The following is a 14,060-nucleotide window of genomic DNA, read 5'->3' as shown; positions in this document are numbered from 1 at the left end:
GTCCAAGGATCATTCTGATAGCTCCAGACTGGCCAAGGCAACATTGGTACCCATTACTGAGGAGCATGTCTCGGGAACAAATATGGCCACTACCCCTGGTTCCCTTGCTGTTAACACAGAACAACTACAACAATCTGCATCCAAACCTGAAAACTCTGCAGCTGACTGCCTGGAACATTGCATAAGACCAATTAACCCAAATTTATCCCAAAGGGTTAAAGACATTATCCTTGAGGCTCGCAGACCCTCAAGAAAAAAATTATTCAGCAAAATGGAAAAGATATCACATTTGGAGTACTGAAAAAGGAGAAGATGTGTCACTGGTAAACATAGCCAACATCCTGGAATACTTGGCAGAGCTCTTCCACACAGGCCTGTCCTATTTCTCCATCAAGATTCATGCATCAGCTATTTCAGCAGAATACGACTTGGATCCTCCTGTCTTCTCACATCCTCTGCTCAGACAGTTTCTGAGAGGAATTAAAAATGTAAAGCCTCCTAGGAAGCCACCATTGCCAGCATGGGACTTGAACTTTGTGCTAGAAAAATTGACACTCCCTCCTTTCAAACCAGCAGCAACAGCAGAATTACAATACTTATCATGGAAGACTGCTTTCCTGCTGGCAATCACTTCGGCAAGAAGGGTATCTGAACTTCAGGCATTAATGGCAGTACAACCCTTCCTGATCTTCCATCAAGACAGAGTGTCCATGAGAACAAATCCTTCCTTTATGCCTAAGGTGGTCTCCAGAGTTTCTTTAAATCAGGCTATCCACCTACCTACATTCTTCCCCAACCCACAGAACAGGGGAGAAAGACTGCTGCATACCTTGGATGTACATAGACAATTACGCTACTACCTGGACAGGACCACGGGCAATAGAAAAACTGACCAGCTACTGGTAGCATATGCAACAGGAAGAGAAGGAAAAGCAATTTCAAAACAGACAATCTCAAAGTGGATAGGAAATTGCATCAGATTTTGTTACTCCTACCATGGAAAGAAAACTCCAGAGAACATCAGGCCTCACTCTACAAGGGCTACAGCCACTACCACTGCCTTCTTACAAGGAGTGGCTACCAAGGACATTTTAGAGGCTGCTACTTGGAGCTCCGTGCATACATTTGCCAAGCATTATAATTTGCCTTTATACTCTAGATCCCGAGCAGGTTTTGCCACTGCTGTTTTACAAGGGATCCTAACTACACCAAAACTTTATTTTTCCTCCTCCCCCAGTTTGGCTATGGTATTCTACCCATTTGTAAGGACTGCAGATGCATCCTTGAAGGACATAGTACAGTTTTGTACCTACCATAAATGTAGATGTCCGATAGGAATGCATCTGCAGTCAGGATTACCCACCCGCCTTCCCCTCTGTGGTGCTCCTAGGGTATTTGCCCATCTTATAGCTAGCTGGGGGAATCTATTATGGTGTATTTGTTTGTATATATGTACATACATGCTTATTTTTTGTGTTTGCTCTCTACTATTTGGAGTCATTGGCATTTATCCAAATTTAGCCTTCCAAGAGGGCACCTGGCATCTGGGGCAAGAAACACTGAGGAAAATGGCGTCGGCTGATGCCTTTATACCCGAATAACTGCAGCTATGACGTCGGGTGAAGTGCGACACCAGCCGAGGCCAGACCCAGACTTTGGAATCCGGCCGACCGAGGGGCTGCCTGACGACAGGACAACCCATTTGTAAGGACTGCAGATGCATTCCTATCGGACATCTACATTTATGGTAGGTACAAAACTGTACTTTATCCTCCCTCCAGCCCCCTGACTTCTTGTGACTTTTACCTTTCCTCTTTGTTTGGCATGTACTGTGTCATGTGTATTTGCTTTTTGCTGGGGATGATGTTCTTAAACTTTGCCTCCTGCTGCCCCAGTTAACCGGATAGTACTATAGTAGTGCCTGAGCTCATATAAGTATTTTAAGAGTCCTAGGGGCAGACCGGAAACTGTCTCTCAGGGGGCTAAAAGGTATTATTATCTCCTTTCAAAAGTCTAAGATGGATGGGATGCTCAGGCGGAGGAAGTAGTGGAGTGCAAGGTTGGGATTTGGTTGTGTGTCTGAACAGTGGGGTAGCAGCATTGCAATGTGTGGTTTTGATGCTGTGCAGGCCTCCTCAGGGTGGCTGCCACTGGTTCTGTTCTTAGGCACGCGGTTGGCTCTTTCAAATAAAAAGGGGATTTAATTACCCAAGACAGATGGTTTTGATCATTCACCACCAGTTACAGTTTTATTTCCATACCTTGCCCTCTTTCAAAGGCATGCCAGACATTCCTCCTCTACAAGAAAAAGGCTCACAAGCAAATTTCTCTGTTACTCCAAATAGGGGCCATTCAGCCAGTTCCAAAGATCACTGGATGGTAACTTTAGATCTCAAGGAGGCTTACCTTCATGTGCCTATCAGACTAAGTTGCAGGAGTATCTGCGTTTCGCTGGAAATTCTCCCTATCAGTTCTCTGCATTGCCCTTTGGCTTATCTAACTTCAGGCTAAAAATCTATCTTGGGCTTATCCTGACTCTCTGGCTCTGGCAAAAAAGGAAGACCTTTCTAGAAGCATGGATATATAGCAGCATTAAGGCCTAAGAAAATAGTACATCTTAACGAAATAAAGTCCAGTCCTAGCAGTGCTCCAAGACATGTGCTTTCTGGGTGTGAGACTGAATACAGCAACCAGATGGCCTTTTTTTTAACAGGGACAAACAAAGAATCTTCCATTTTACTTCCATCAACTATCTCTTCAGTCTTCGACTGACTGCAAAGGACATCCTCAGTTAAGCTGGGTTCATCAGATCTTGTATTCTGGTGCTTCCCAATGCCAAACTGCATATGAGAGAGGAAGCTGCAATATCTCAAAAAAATGTATGGACACAGCACCAGGATTTGGACACTGTCCATTCAAAAATACCTTGCATTCAACACAAATTTTTGTGGTGGGCTCAGGAATGTCACCTAAACAAGGGACTCTCTGAGACTACAGCATCTACATATCAACATGGAGGAGTTAGCAGTCCAGTTTGCATTAATGGCTTTCAGGAGAGTTTTCTTCTTCTTCAGGGCAGGTGTTGATTCAGACAACACAACTGTCATGTGGTACATCAACAAACAAGGGGAACACATTATCTTCATGTATTTGTAAATTGAGTGTGTTGGGGGAACTCCAGACATAGATCTGTTAAGCTTCTCCACTAAACCACCAGCTGCCAAAGTTTGCCTTTCCACCTCTGCCTCTTCTCCCAAAGGTGCTCCAGGTCACCTGCTCAATGTCAGCTTCACTCTCTTCATCTAACAGCCGGAGATTTCTGAGCCTAATTTGAGTGTGGCCTGCTTTTGTTGGCCATTGCTTTCTGCAAAGGGTTTTTCTTTATTACAGGGCCCTTGTAGAGAGAGCCTTTTGATTTTTCCATAGGGGATATTCATTATGTAATTACTCCTTCCTTTATGCCTAGGGTGTTTGGTGTGGCTTGTGGCTTTAAACCAAACTATTGCCTACTTTACTATGCAGATCCCCAAAATAAGGGGAAAAGATTTTGATGTACACAGGCAGTTTGCGTTTATATTAAGCAGGCCCCAAGGATTTTAGGCGGGCTACTGCTTCACTTCACATTCCATTCTAAGGGTGGCAACTAAGGATATTTGGAGGCAGCTACTTGGAGTTTCGCGCAGTACCCTGCGCCCCCCCTGGCGACAGAAAATGCGTTGACCTGACGTGCCAGCCATACTCTTTGGTATTCGGGCCGACTGGGACAGCGGACTACCCAATGGTTCCATACCATATAATTGTTTCCTATTGTGGGGGCACCTGACATCTTTGGCAAGAAAAACTGATGTAATGGCATCGGCTGCGTGTTTTATACCTCTGACGACCTGACGTCATGGAAGAAGCGACAGTGTCCGAGACAGAAATCCAAAGACTCTGGTATTCAGGCTGGCTGAGGGATACCTGCAGGCAGATAACACAAATGTGTTGACTGCAACAGTGAATACACTCTAACATCTACATTTATGGTAAGTGTACACAACTGTACATTACCATGGGTGCATTTCCCTCCTGAAGGAAACTGTTATGTATTTCTTGGCATTTAGTTTGTCCATGGCTCTGATACCAGCTGTTTCTGTGTCAGCCCTTCCTGTAGAACATTTGTGTCAGTATGGGATTCGATGACCGCTCCTAATTTGCAGTCATCTGCAAATTTAGTCAGCCAGAGACCCTTGGCATTGACCTTCAGAGAAGTAAATGCCAAAAAGGAATGGTCCAAGGACTGATCCCTAAGATATTCCACTTGTGACTGACCTCTTTGTAGAGTTGGACTTCCCAGTTTTAAATTCCTGGATCCTGTTTGTGACCCAGTTGGCTCTACACTGGGTAGCATACGGGTTTGTACCTAACCTCTTGAGTTTGACGTCAATGCCCAAGTGGGGTATTCTGTCAATTGCTTTGGCCAAGTCAAGGTAGGCAGTGTGAACCATTTTGCCCTCATCCATTGCTTTGGTGACCTTCTTGAAGTCCACCAGGTTGAGTAGGCATGGACCTTCCTTTGATGAAACCAAACTGGGTTTGGGTCCACTGTCTGGAGATTTACTTATAAACCCACAAAACAAGGGAGAAAGTCGTTTTCATTCCCTGGATGTTCATAGGTGTTTACTAAGCTAACAACTACAAGGGCTTTTTTAAGCCTAACCATGCATGCCAAATCTCTGACAAGTTCTGGTACCTTTCATAATTGTAAGCAGGGGCTTGGGAGATGAATCATTTACAGGCTGCCTGTGTCCATTAGAGACGTAGATGCCAAAAAGGGGATGAATTTCCTGTTCCCTATCCAATTGTCCAAGTTACACTTGAATTGGATTTTGGAGAAACTCTGCTTCACATGGATGGGGAATCTGTTCTAGAGACTGGGCAGTCTCTGAGATAGTCTCTCCAACAGTTCCTATTTATATCACAGGCACGAGTTGGGACTTTAGAATGGCTACAGTCTTTAGAATGTGCACAAGCAGTTAAGTTTCTAATTGGACAGGACAAAAACTTTCAGGAAAAAATTACTAGCTTTTTGTTCCCTTCCAGGATGGGTAAGCTTGACAATCCTGTATCCAAGCAGTCCATCTCCATCTGGATTTCTAAGGTCATTCCTTCTTGCGCCTTGAAATGACAAGTTCCTGCCTTTCCTTTTGGTGCCTTTTTCAAAAGGCATTGACTGTAGATCTATTCTGGAGGTGGCCACCTGGTTGTCAGCTCACACCTTTACTAGACACTGCTTTTTCCTGATCTTGAGCCTCTTTGCTAGATCATTTCTTTTTAGAACCAGTAGACAGCTCCAGTGTCTCCAACCCATCCATCCTCAACAGTCTCTAGCTTTGAGAAACACCTGTCAGTATTGGAATACTGCATCAGTGATACAAGGAAGGATGTAGTACAGTGGCGTAAGAATATACATCAACAGTGGCTGTACTTTTGATCACTGTTTGTTTATTTTATTTAACATTTGTTGACCGGGCTAGTCTAACTGGATATATGTCCATTTTCAGTGGAGGCCTGGGGAGAAAAGCTCCAGTATAGGCAATAGTATCATAGCATACAATATATGCAATAGAAGGAAGTTACATTAAATTATTTTAGATCAGACAAAAAAATTGTCTACAGAGTCACCTAGAAAAACTTTAAATAACATATAATACAAAAGAAAAAAATGCAAGGAATTGTTGTTTTATATCAGAGGCCTGGTTACAGGCATACAAACGTGTGCTTACTTACAGTACAGTAGAGGGTGAGTACTTTTTAGAGAAGCAAGTCTTGAACGGTGCTGAGAGGAAGTCTCCTTTAATACTAGATAGTAGTTAGCATTCTAGTTACAACAAATAGGCATGATAGAACAATAGAGCAGATAAGTAAAGGGAGTTGGGAGATAGGGAATTAGATGTTAGTCAGGGTTAGAGCAGGGGCATAGCCAGTGTGTTTTGAGATATTCTTCAAGATATTATTTGAAAAGTAATGTGGAAGAAAGTGATGAGAGTTAATTAGGAAGCTGGTTCCAGGTTTTTCCCACTGTGTTGGAGAATAGAGTCCCCAGCCTTGTTGTTAGATTTAGTAGTAGAAATTAGAAGCTTATTAGATGAGCGTAGTGTTGCCAGATTTTTATATGGGGTAATCAGACTAGTGAGGATTGGAGTATTCTTAGGGTGGTAGAGAATCTTTTAGGAGATAGTAAGTTGTTGACAAAGTAGTTGGTTCTGCAGTTCTAACCATCGCAGCTATTTGAGGTTGTGACAGTGATGGGTTCTAAAAGGGGATCCAGTGGCAAATCTGGCAATGTTATTTTAGCTGGTTGCAAGTTTGCTAAGGTTTTTAGATAGGTTGGTATAAATGGCAGAGGCATAAAACAGGGTAGAAATAAGGTGGGTTTGGGCAATGGTAGTTCTAGCTAATGGTGTGAGGAAGGGTTTGATTCTATAAAGGCGGCCTAGTTTTCTGTTGACTGATTTTACAGTAGTATTAATATGATCGTCATAGCTAAGGTTGTGGTCTATTGTAGTTCCTAAGAGTCTGGTTGTAGTGTCTGGGGATGTGGTAGTTCCATTGTTAGAGGTTACTGTGAAGTGACATTGTGGGGACTGGTTAGGAACAAAAAGCCATAAGTTCGTTTTTCTGTGGTTCAGGAGGAGGCAGTGTTGCATGAACCAATTTTTAACAATATGAAATACTGTTTGGGTGAGGGTCTGGAGTGAGGAAACGGAATTAGCAGGACATATTAAAGTTGAATCATCTGCATATTGTATGCAAGTGGCTTGTGGAATTTTAGAGTTAAGATCATTAATAAAGATTGAAAAGGGCCTAATTATGGAGCCTTGGGGTACTCCAATGTTAACAGGGAGGGGTGTTGATAAATTATTATCCCAGAGAACAGCTTGATGTCTGTTATCTAAATAGGATTTAAACCAAAGTATTGCCTGTGGAAGTGATAGGGCTTTTAGTAGATCAATAAGTAGGTGATGGTTAAACATGTCAAAGGCTTTCTGACAGGTCAATAAATAATGCAGTGGAAAGAGTTATTGCGATGTTATTTAATACAGTCAGAAAAAGATGGCAAGGCAGTGATTGTACTATGGTAAGGCCTAAAGCCATGCTGACAGCAAATAAATTATTAGAGAGAAGGTGGATGAGTAGCTGTCGGTGGATACATTTTTCCATTATTTTTGCTGTTGGAGAGAGTAAGGCTATTGGTCAAAAGTTTAGAAATCTCAGTAGAGGAACAACCCTTATGCAGAGGGATGATGACTTTCCAGATGGAGGGGATTGTTCCTTTTGTAATTGTCCCATATATAAGGATGGATATAGGATAGGCAATGGCTTTAGATGCTGCTTGTAGGTATTCAGCTGGTAGACGGTCAGCTGAAAGGGTACATGGTTTGAGTTTTTGAAGGAGGGAGCAGATGAGGGATGTTGGTACTGGTTGTAGATGAAAAGAAGGAGCTGGGCTATTGATTCTGACTGACAGGTTAGTGCAAACAGGGGGTAGTGTATTTGCTAGAGTTTGAATATCTTCGGTGAAGTAGTTGTTGAAGGCATCAGCAATTTGCTTAGTTATTCTGGATAATACCTGATGTGGTGGGAGTTTTGGAGTGCCCTGGCTGAAGCAGTTTTTTTATGCCTGACCAGAACTTTATGCTGGTGGGTTTGTTGTAGGTGAAGGTAAAAGTTTTTTTTTGTCGAGCAGAATTTCTTTTTTTGTAATGTTTAACTGCTTAAAGTAAAGATGGTCTGCTGGGTTTTTAGAAGATGTCCATTTGGCCCATATTTTATTATGTAGGAGGATCTTTTGTCTGGTTTCTTTAGTTAGCCACAGAGCAATTTTGGTCCTTATTCGGTTAGAGCGAGAGGGGACAATGGCAGTCAAGGATTTGAAGGACTTTTGTATTGAAGTAAGATACTGCTTCATCCAGCTGAAGATGATGTAGTGGTGACCAGTCACATGCCTTAAGTTCATTTAGGACATTTTCTGGATTAAAGTGTTTTTTTGAGTGTGAGGTTTTGAAAGTATTTGGATTGGGGCTATGGATTTTTTGTTTAATTATATAGGTTAGAGAGTGGTCACTAATGTCTGGAAGGGTACCTGGTTTATATGTATCGGAATGACTAAGGATCCAGTCTAGGTTACTTTCCTTACTGTCTGGTTTATGGATTCTAGTAGGGGGTGGTTATAATTTGGGAAAAAACATATAGATTTGTGGGTGGTAGGATTAGGGGAGCTGCAGGTAGCCCAGTCTATATTAGTTACCTAGCACTATGGTTTCCTGAGGTAGGAGAGTGGAGAGGCAACTGAAGATATCTTCAAGAGTATTAATATTATTTCCAGGGGGCAGATAGGAGCAAATTATGTAGATAGATTTACAGTTGTTGATTTGAAGTTTGACATTAAGGATTTCAGCATTGGTATTTGAGGGTAGGTACGCATTGAAGGTTGTAACTTGAAGTTCGGATTTGTAGAGAATGGCTACTCCCCCCACCCTTTTTGGTCTTCCGATCACATCTCAGAATGTTATATCCAGGAAGGTAATTTCCTTGTCCTGAGTAGTAGGCTATAGCCAAGTTTCTGTAATACAGCGGATGTCAAATAAGTGCACTTCTAAGAGTGCATGAAAGTGGGTTATTTCATTGTTTATACTACGGATGTTGTGATGGGCTATCAGGAGAGAGTTTGAGGGTCTTTTTGGGGTATGGGTATTGGAAGTTTGGTTCTGTGGTTCCTTGGTAATTTTTATTAATAGGGCCAGGGTTTGGATGAATGTCACCATCTAATAAGGGGTGTTGTTGAGGTCTTTGTATAATCTTTTATGATTTTATAGTAATTTAGGGTTTTCTTGTCTTGGAAATAGATATGGGTGGATCTATGATACTTTGGAAGTATATAGATGGAAGTGGAGGTTATGTTTACATGGTTGAGGGAGTTAACTTTAGAAACTGTATGCTGGTGGGTATGGTGAAGTTCACTAAGTGAAGAATGTTCATAGATGGTTAGAGTACAGGGAATAGATAGTGAAGCTAGAATAGTTATGAGTAGTAGGTATGTGTAAGTAGTCTTATGCATTTGGCCATTAGGAGGGTAAGAGATGGAGTAGATTGAGGGAGAGAGAGTATGCTGTAAGGTATAATATAGGTAATGGTAGGAGAGAAAGATTGAATAGCAGTTTATAAGTTAAGAAGTATAGTTGGAGTGGAGAAGGTAGAGAGAGGTCATATACGGTGTAAAGTAGCTTTAAGGAGAGTAGTAGGAAGTAGAGGTGGGGTACCTAATGAGCAGGAGTCAGTGGTTGGGTGATGGCAGGAAGGGGTGTGATTACAGGAGTATAAGGATAACTGCACTGGGGGTGGTGGGATTTGGGGGTAGGGTAGGGGAGCGGAGTGAGCCTGCAGGGCGAACGGAGCGGGTTAGAGCAAATGAAGACAGAGCAGCAAAAAAAAAGTATTAGCAATAGTTATCCAATAATGAAGGTAAGTGGGTAAATAATGAATACTATAAGGGAAAAATAATAAAAACTGGGCTAACAAAGTGAAAGAGAATTTGAGATATAGCAAGGAGGGAGTGGATATATAGAAGTAAAGGAGGTAGGAAGTATATTTTTAAAAAATACAGCCAGCGTTAGGTACTGAAGCCACAGAAGAAATATTATCAATGTTCTTCGTGTTTCACTGTTGCAGTCATTACATTTGAGTAATCTGCTGGCAGGTTGCCCTCAGTCGGCCTGAATAACAAAGTCTTTGGTCCTGCGTCCGTTGCTGTCTCCTCTTCCATGACGCCAGGTCATCAGGGGTATAAAACGTACAGCTGATGCCATTTTATTCAGTCTTTCTTGCTGCTTAGTGCCCAAAGCAGAAGCAGTTCGCAAGTGCCGGTCGGTCGACTCCTGAAATTTTCGCATTCTAGTTTCAGAGCCAAAGTCTTCAAACTAAAGCTAAGTACCCCGTTGGGGAAACACTTTCTTGCTCCTTACCGATGTCAGTAAAAGTTAATAATTGCATTACTTGTGGGTAGCAAATACCTCATAAGGATTTTCATTTGAACTATATTCCTTGCCTAGGCCCAGATCATAATGTGCCTTGCTGTCAGTTTTGTGGTAGATTTAACCAACGCACTATTAAGCGTCTGTATAACTTTGCTTCAGAATATTTTGGGAACTGATTTAACTACCCTGAAATGTTGTCTGATAGCAATCAGACTACCAGAGTTCACATAAAATGCAAAGAAATGCAAAGAAAAGGACAGAGACAGACCGTCGAGGTCCAAAACCGACGAAGCTTCCCCTAAGCCAGTCGCCGGTTCGCCAGTACTCAGTGAGGCGCTTTCACAGCCCCTGATACCCACTACTTTCGAGTTGCAGGTCTCTACCGAGGCGCATGTGGAGTCCGGCACGCTGCGAGATTCTCAAAGTATTGTACCCGTGGATGTCTCTCCCTCGGATGGGTCCGGAGCTGCTGAGCAGGTACCGGCTCCTGAGGGTGTCTTCAGGCCTCAGCATTTCTATATAAAACCGACGCCAGCTTCAAAAACATAGACAAAAGCAACTTCTAAGCCTAAATACTGACGCATGAGCCACGTGCTCAGGCCTCTATGCCCAAAAAGCAGATGATCAAAATGGCTGAAGTCCTAATTACCTTGATCAAGGGATCCCAACCCCCCCCCCCCCCCCTGGATAAGAGGCCTAGGCAAGGCAACGATTATGAATCTTCAGATCAGGTTTCTATTTCTTCCGATTTCTCTTCTGATCAGGAATTTTCTATACCACCCTATGAGGATTCAGATGCAGAGGAATCCATCCCATCTGCATCTCCTCCTGAAGATTATTCCTTTGGAGAAACATTGCATACTTTGAGGGAACATTTTCATTGGGAGAGTCAAGATTTCTCAGAATCAAAAAAGAGGCTTAGGGATTTCCTTCTCCCTCAGCATAGGCCTTTAGCCATACCTCTCCTGTATTAGACATTGTTGATGTGTTTTCGGAATTAAGCAAGACTCCAGATTCCTTACCTCTGGCTCCTAGCAAGCCAGACCGATATTACAGGGTTCCTGACTCGCACAAATTTTTATTCAAAAACTCTGCTGCTGACCCTGAAACTATTTCACAGGGTCCCAAAGGTGTAAAGGCCTCAACAGCTAAGAATCCTACCCTCTCTGATAGAGATTCCAGGGCGCTGGATAGATGGGGAAAGAAGGTTTATACATCTGCAACCTTGGCAATTAGGGCCTTAAACTGCCAGTTTCATATGCTTAAATATCAACAGCATGTTATGGGATTATTGAAACAGAAAACTATGTTGATTTCTGAATGTGTGGAAAATAAAGAATTACAGGAATTATTGCATGCAGCAAAACAAGTTGGAAAGCATACTTTGCAATGTGGTTTTGATTCCTTGGAGGCCTCCTGCAGGGCTGCAGTTACTGGATCTGTGATTAGAAGGCATGCTTGGCTAAAGGAGCAAAATTTGCCTGATCATGTTGAAGCTAAATTGTTGGATGCACCTTTACAGCATGATACTCTGTTTGGTAATAAGGCAAAGAGGTTTTAAAGAAAATGGAAGACAAAGCTATGTCTATGCAAACTGTAAAAGACTTTTTAAAACTGCAGCCACCAAGATTCAGTAGACACGGGCATACAAAAAATTGGTCCTTTCCTATTTTCGACAGCTTCAAAGGGCTCTAGATACCAATCACAGGATTCTTACAGGTCAAAGCAATGGGGTGCCTCTACCTCCAAATCTGGAGGAAATAAAGCGCAACCCTACAGTAAACAGTCTCAATGACTTCCCTCTGCCATCACCAAACACTTATCTTTTGGCAGCCCCCTTAGGGGGAAAACTAGTACTTCATGCTCAAAATTGGCAGTTAATAACCCAGGACAAGTGGGTATTAAACATAGTATCCCAGGGATACAGATTTCATTTCCATACTCTGCCAATTCCAAATGATTGGCCAGATCTGCCACAAAATCAATGGGCAGAGGCACAGAAACAAGTTACGTCCCTCATGGATATGGGGGCTATTCAGCCAGTGCCAGAACAGGAAAAAGGACAAGGGTTTTACTCAAGACTGTTCTTGGTACACAGAAAAGACAATGCCTGGCATCCAATACTGGATTTATCAAATTTGAACACATTCTTGGACATACCAAAATTCAAAATGCTGACTTTGCAACAGCTACTGCCTATGCTGGGCAGGAACGCTTGATTAGTGATTCTAGACTTAAGAGGCATACCTTCATATTCCAATAAGGGAATTGTGCAGAAGATACCTCCGCTTCAAGGCAGGTTTTTTTGCATTACCAATTCTCTGGCAACAAAAACTCAGTTATCTGCAAGACAAATTCTGCAGGCTTTGGGGTTCATGGCATCCTGCATTCTACTAATTCCATATGCGAGACTGCATATGAGGAAACTACAATGGTACCTAAAAAGTTTATGGAGTCAACATTGTCACAGTCTGGAAACCATGATTCCTCTTATTCCGTGCCTACAACACGAGTTTCTTTGGTTGGCAGAGACATGTCACCAAAACAAGGGACTGTCATTTACTCTACCCCCTGCCACCCAAACCCTAACTACAGACGCATGAGATTATGCTTGAGGGGCCCACCTGGCGGGGAGATGATCTGCATATCAACCAGAAAGAGATGCTAGCTGTTCAGAATGCTCTGACAGCCTTCAAGGACTTGCTTCATCCAGGACAACTACTGATAGACAGACAACACCACGGTTATGTGGTACATAAGCAGGGGGGTACACATTCCTACCCCCTTTGCAGACTGGCCATGGCATTGTGGAACACAGCTTTGACTTACCAAATACATCTTCAAGCTCAATTCCTGCCAGGAAAACAAAATACTCTGTCAGACGACCTAAGCAGAAATCTTGTGGACCCGCACAAATGGAAACTGGATCCACAATTCTTCAGCATGTTAACACAGAAATGGGGGAGCCCAGACATAGATCTATTTGCCTCCCCCAAAATTATCAGCTGGACAAATTCTGCACAAGAACTTATCACACAAAAGCATGGAAAGAGGATGCCTTATCCTTCAGTTGGAAAAACCTGTCAGTCTGTGCCTTTCCCCTCTGCCTCATCTCTCCAAGGTCTTACTAAAAATGATCCTAATTGCTCCGGACTGGCCTCGCCAGCACTGGTACCCAATTCTAAGGAATATGTCTCAACTTCCTCCTTGGCACTTGCCTGAAATACCTCATCTACTGTCTCAGCAGAACAATCAAATTGTGCACACTCCGCTCCAAACTCTGAACCTTGCAGCATGGCTGATCATTTAATTATTCAAACACCACCTGTCAGTAAATCAGTGATGGATGTCATTTTGGAAGCCAGAAGGCCTAGTACTAGAAAATCTTATGCTGATAAATGGAAGAGATTCTATGCTTGGAACCAAGCACAAGGAAATGGACACAGCAAAGCCCAGTATTCCTCAGATTTTACAATATTTGACTGAGATGCTTGACAAGGGCCTATCTTGTTCTTCAATCAAAATCCATGCCTCTGCCATTTCAGCTCATTACAACACAGAGCCTCCCCTCTTCTGTCACCCTGTGCTTAAACAGTATCTTAGAGGGGCCAAAAATTTAAGGCCTCCCAGAAGATCACCAACTCCTGCATGGGACCTCAACTTTGTGCTGGAAACTCACCCTGCCTCCTTTTGAACCAGCAGCTACTGCAGATATAAATTTTCTATCTTGGAAAACAGCTTTCCTCTTGGCAGTCACTTCAGCAAGAAGGGTTTCAGAACTACAGGCTTTCATGGCTGTGGAGCCTTTTATTACATTTTACCTGGACAGGGTGTCCCTCAGGACCAATCCTTCTTGTATGCCTAAGGTGGTATCCAGTGTGGCTCTTAATCAGACAATTCACCTGCCAACATTTTACCCAAATCCGCAGAACAAGGGAGAGCGGATTCTGCACTCATTGAATGTACACAGACAACTAAGATTCTACTTCGGACCAAATCTCTAAGAAAGTCTGAGCAACTGCTGGTAGCATTTGCTGCAGGGTG

At 42.8% G+C, this 14,060-nt stretch overlaps 1 protein-coding gene across 1 annotated transcript in view; it reads left to right on the top strand.

Annotated features, from left to right (window-relative positions):
- The window catches only part of CSNK1D (casein kinase 1 delta), a 946,953-nt gene that overhangs the window by 424,411 nt on the left and 508,482 nt on the right, over positions 1–14,060 (top strand). The window lies entirely within an intron of this gene.

Source organism: Protopterus annectens, chromosome 4.part0 (assembly GCF_019279795.1).
Source record: "Protopterus annectens isolate FY-2018-M chromosome 4.part0, PAN1.0, whole genome shotgun sequence".
Lineage (NCBI taxonomy): Eukaryota > Metazoa > Chordata > Ceratodontiformes > Protopteridae > Protopterus > Protopterus annectens.
This window is presented reverse-complemented; position numbering and strand designations above follow the sequence as displayed.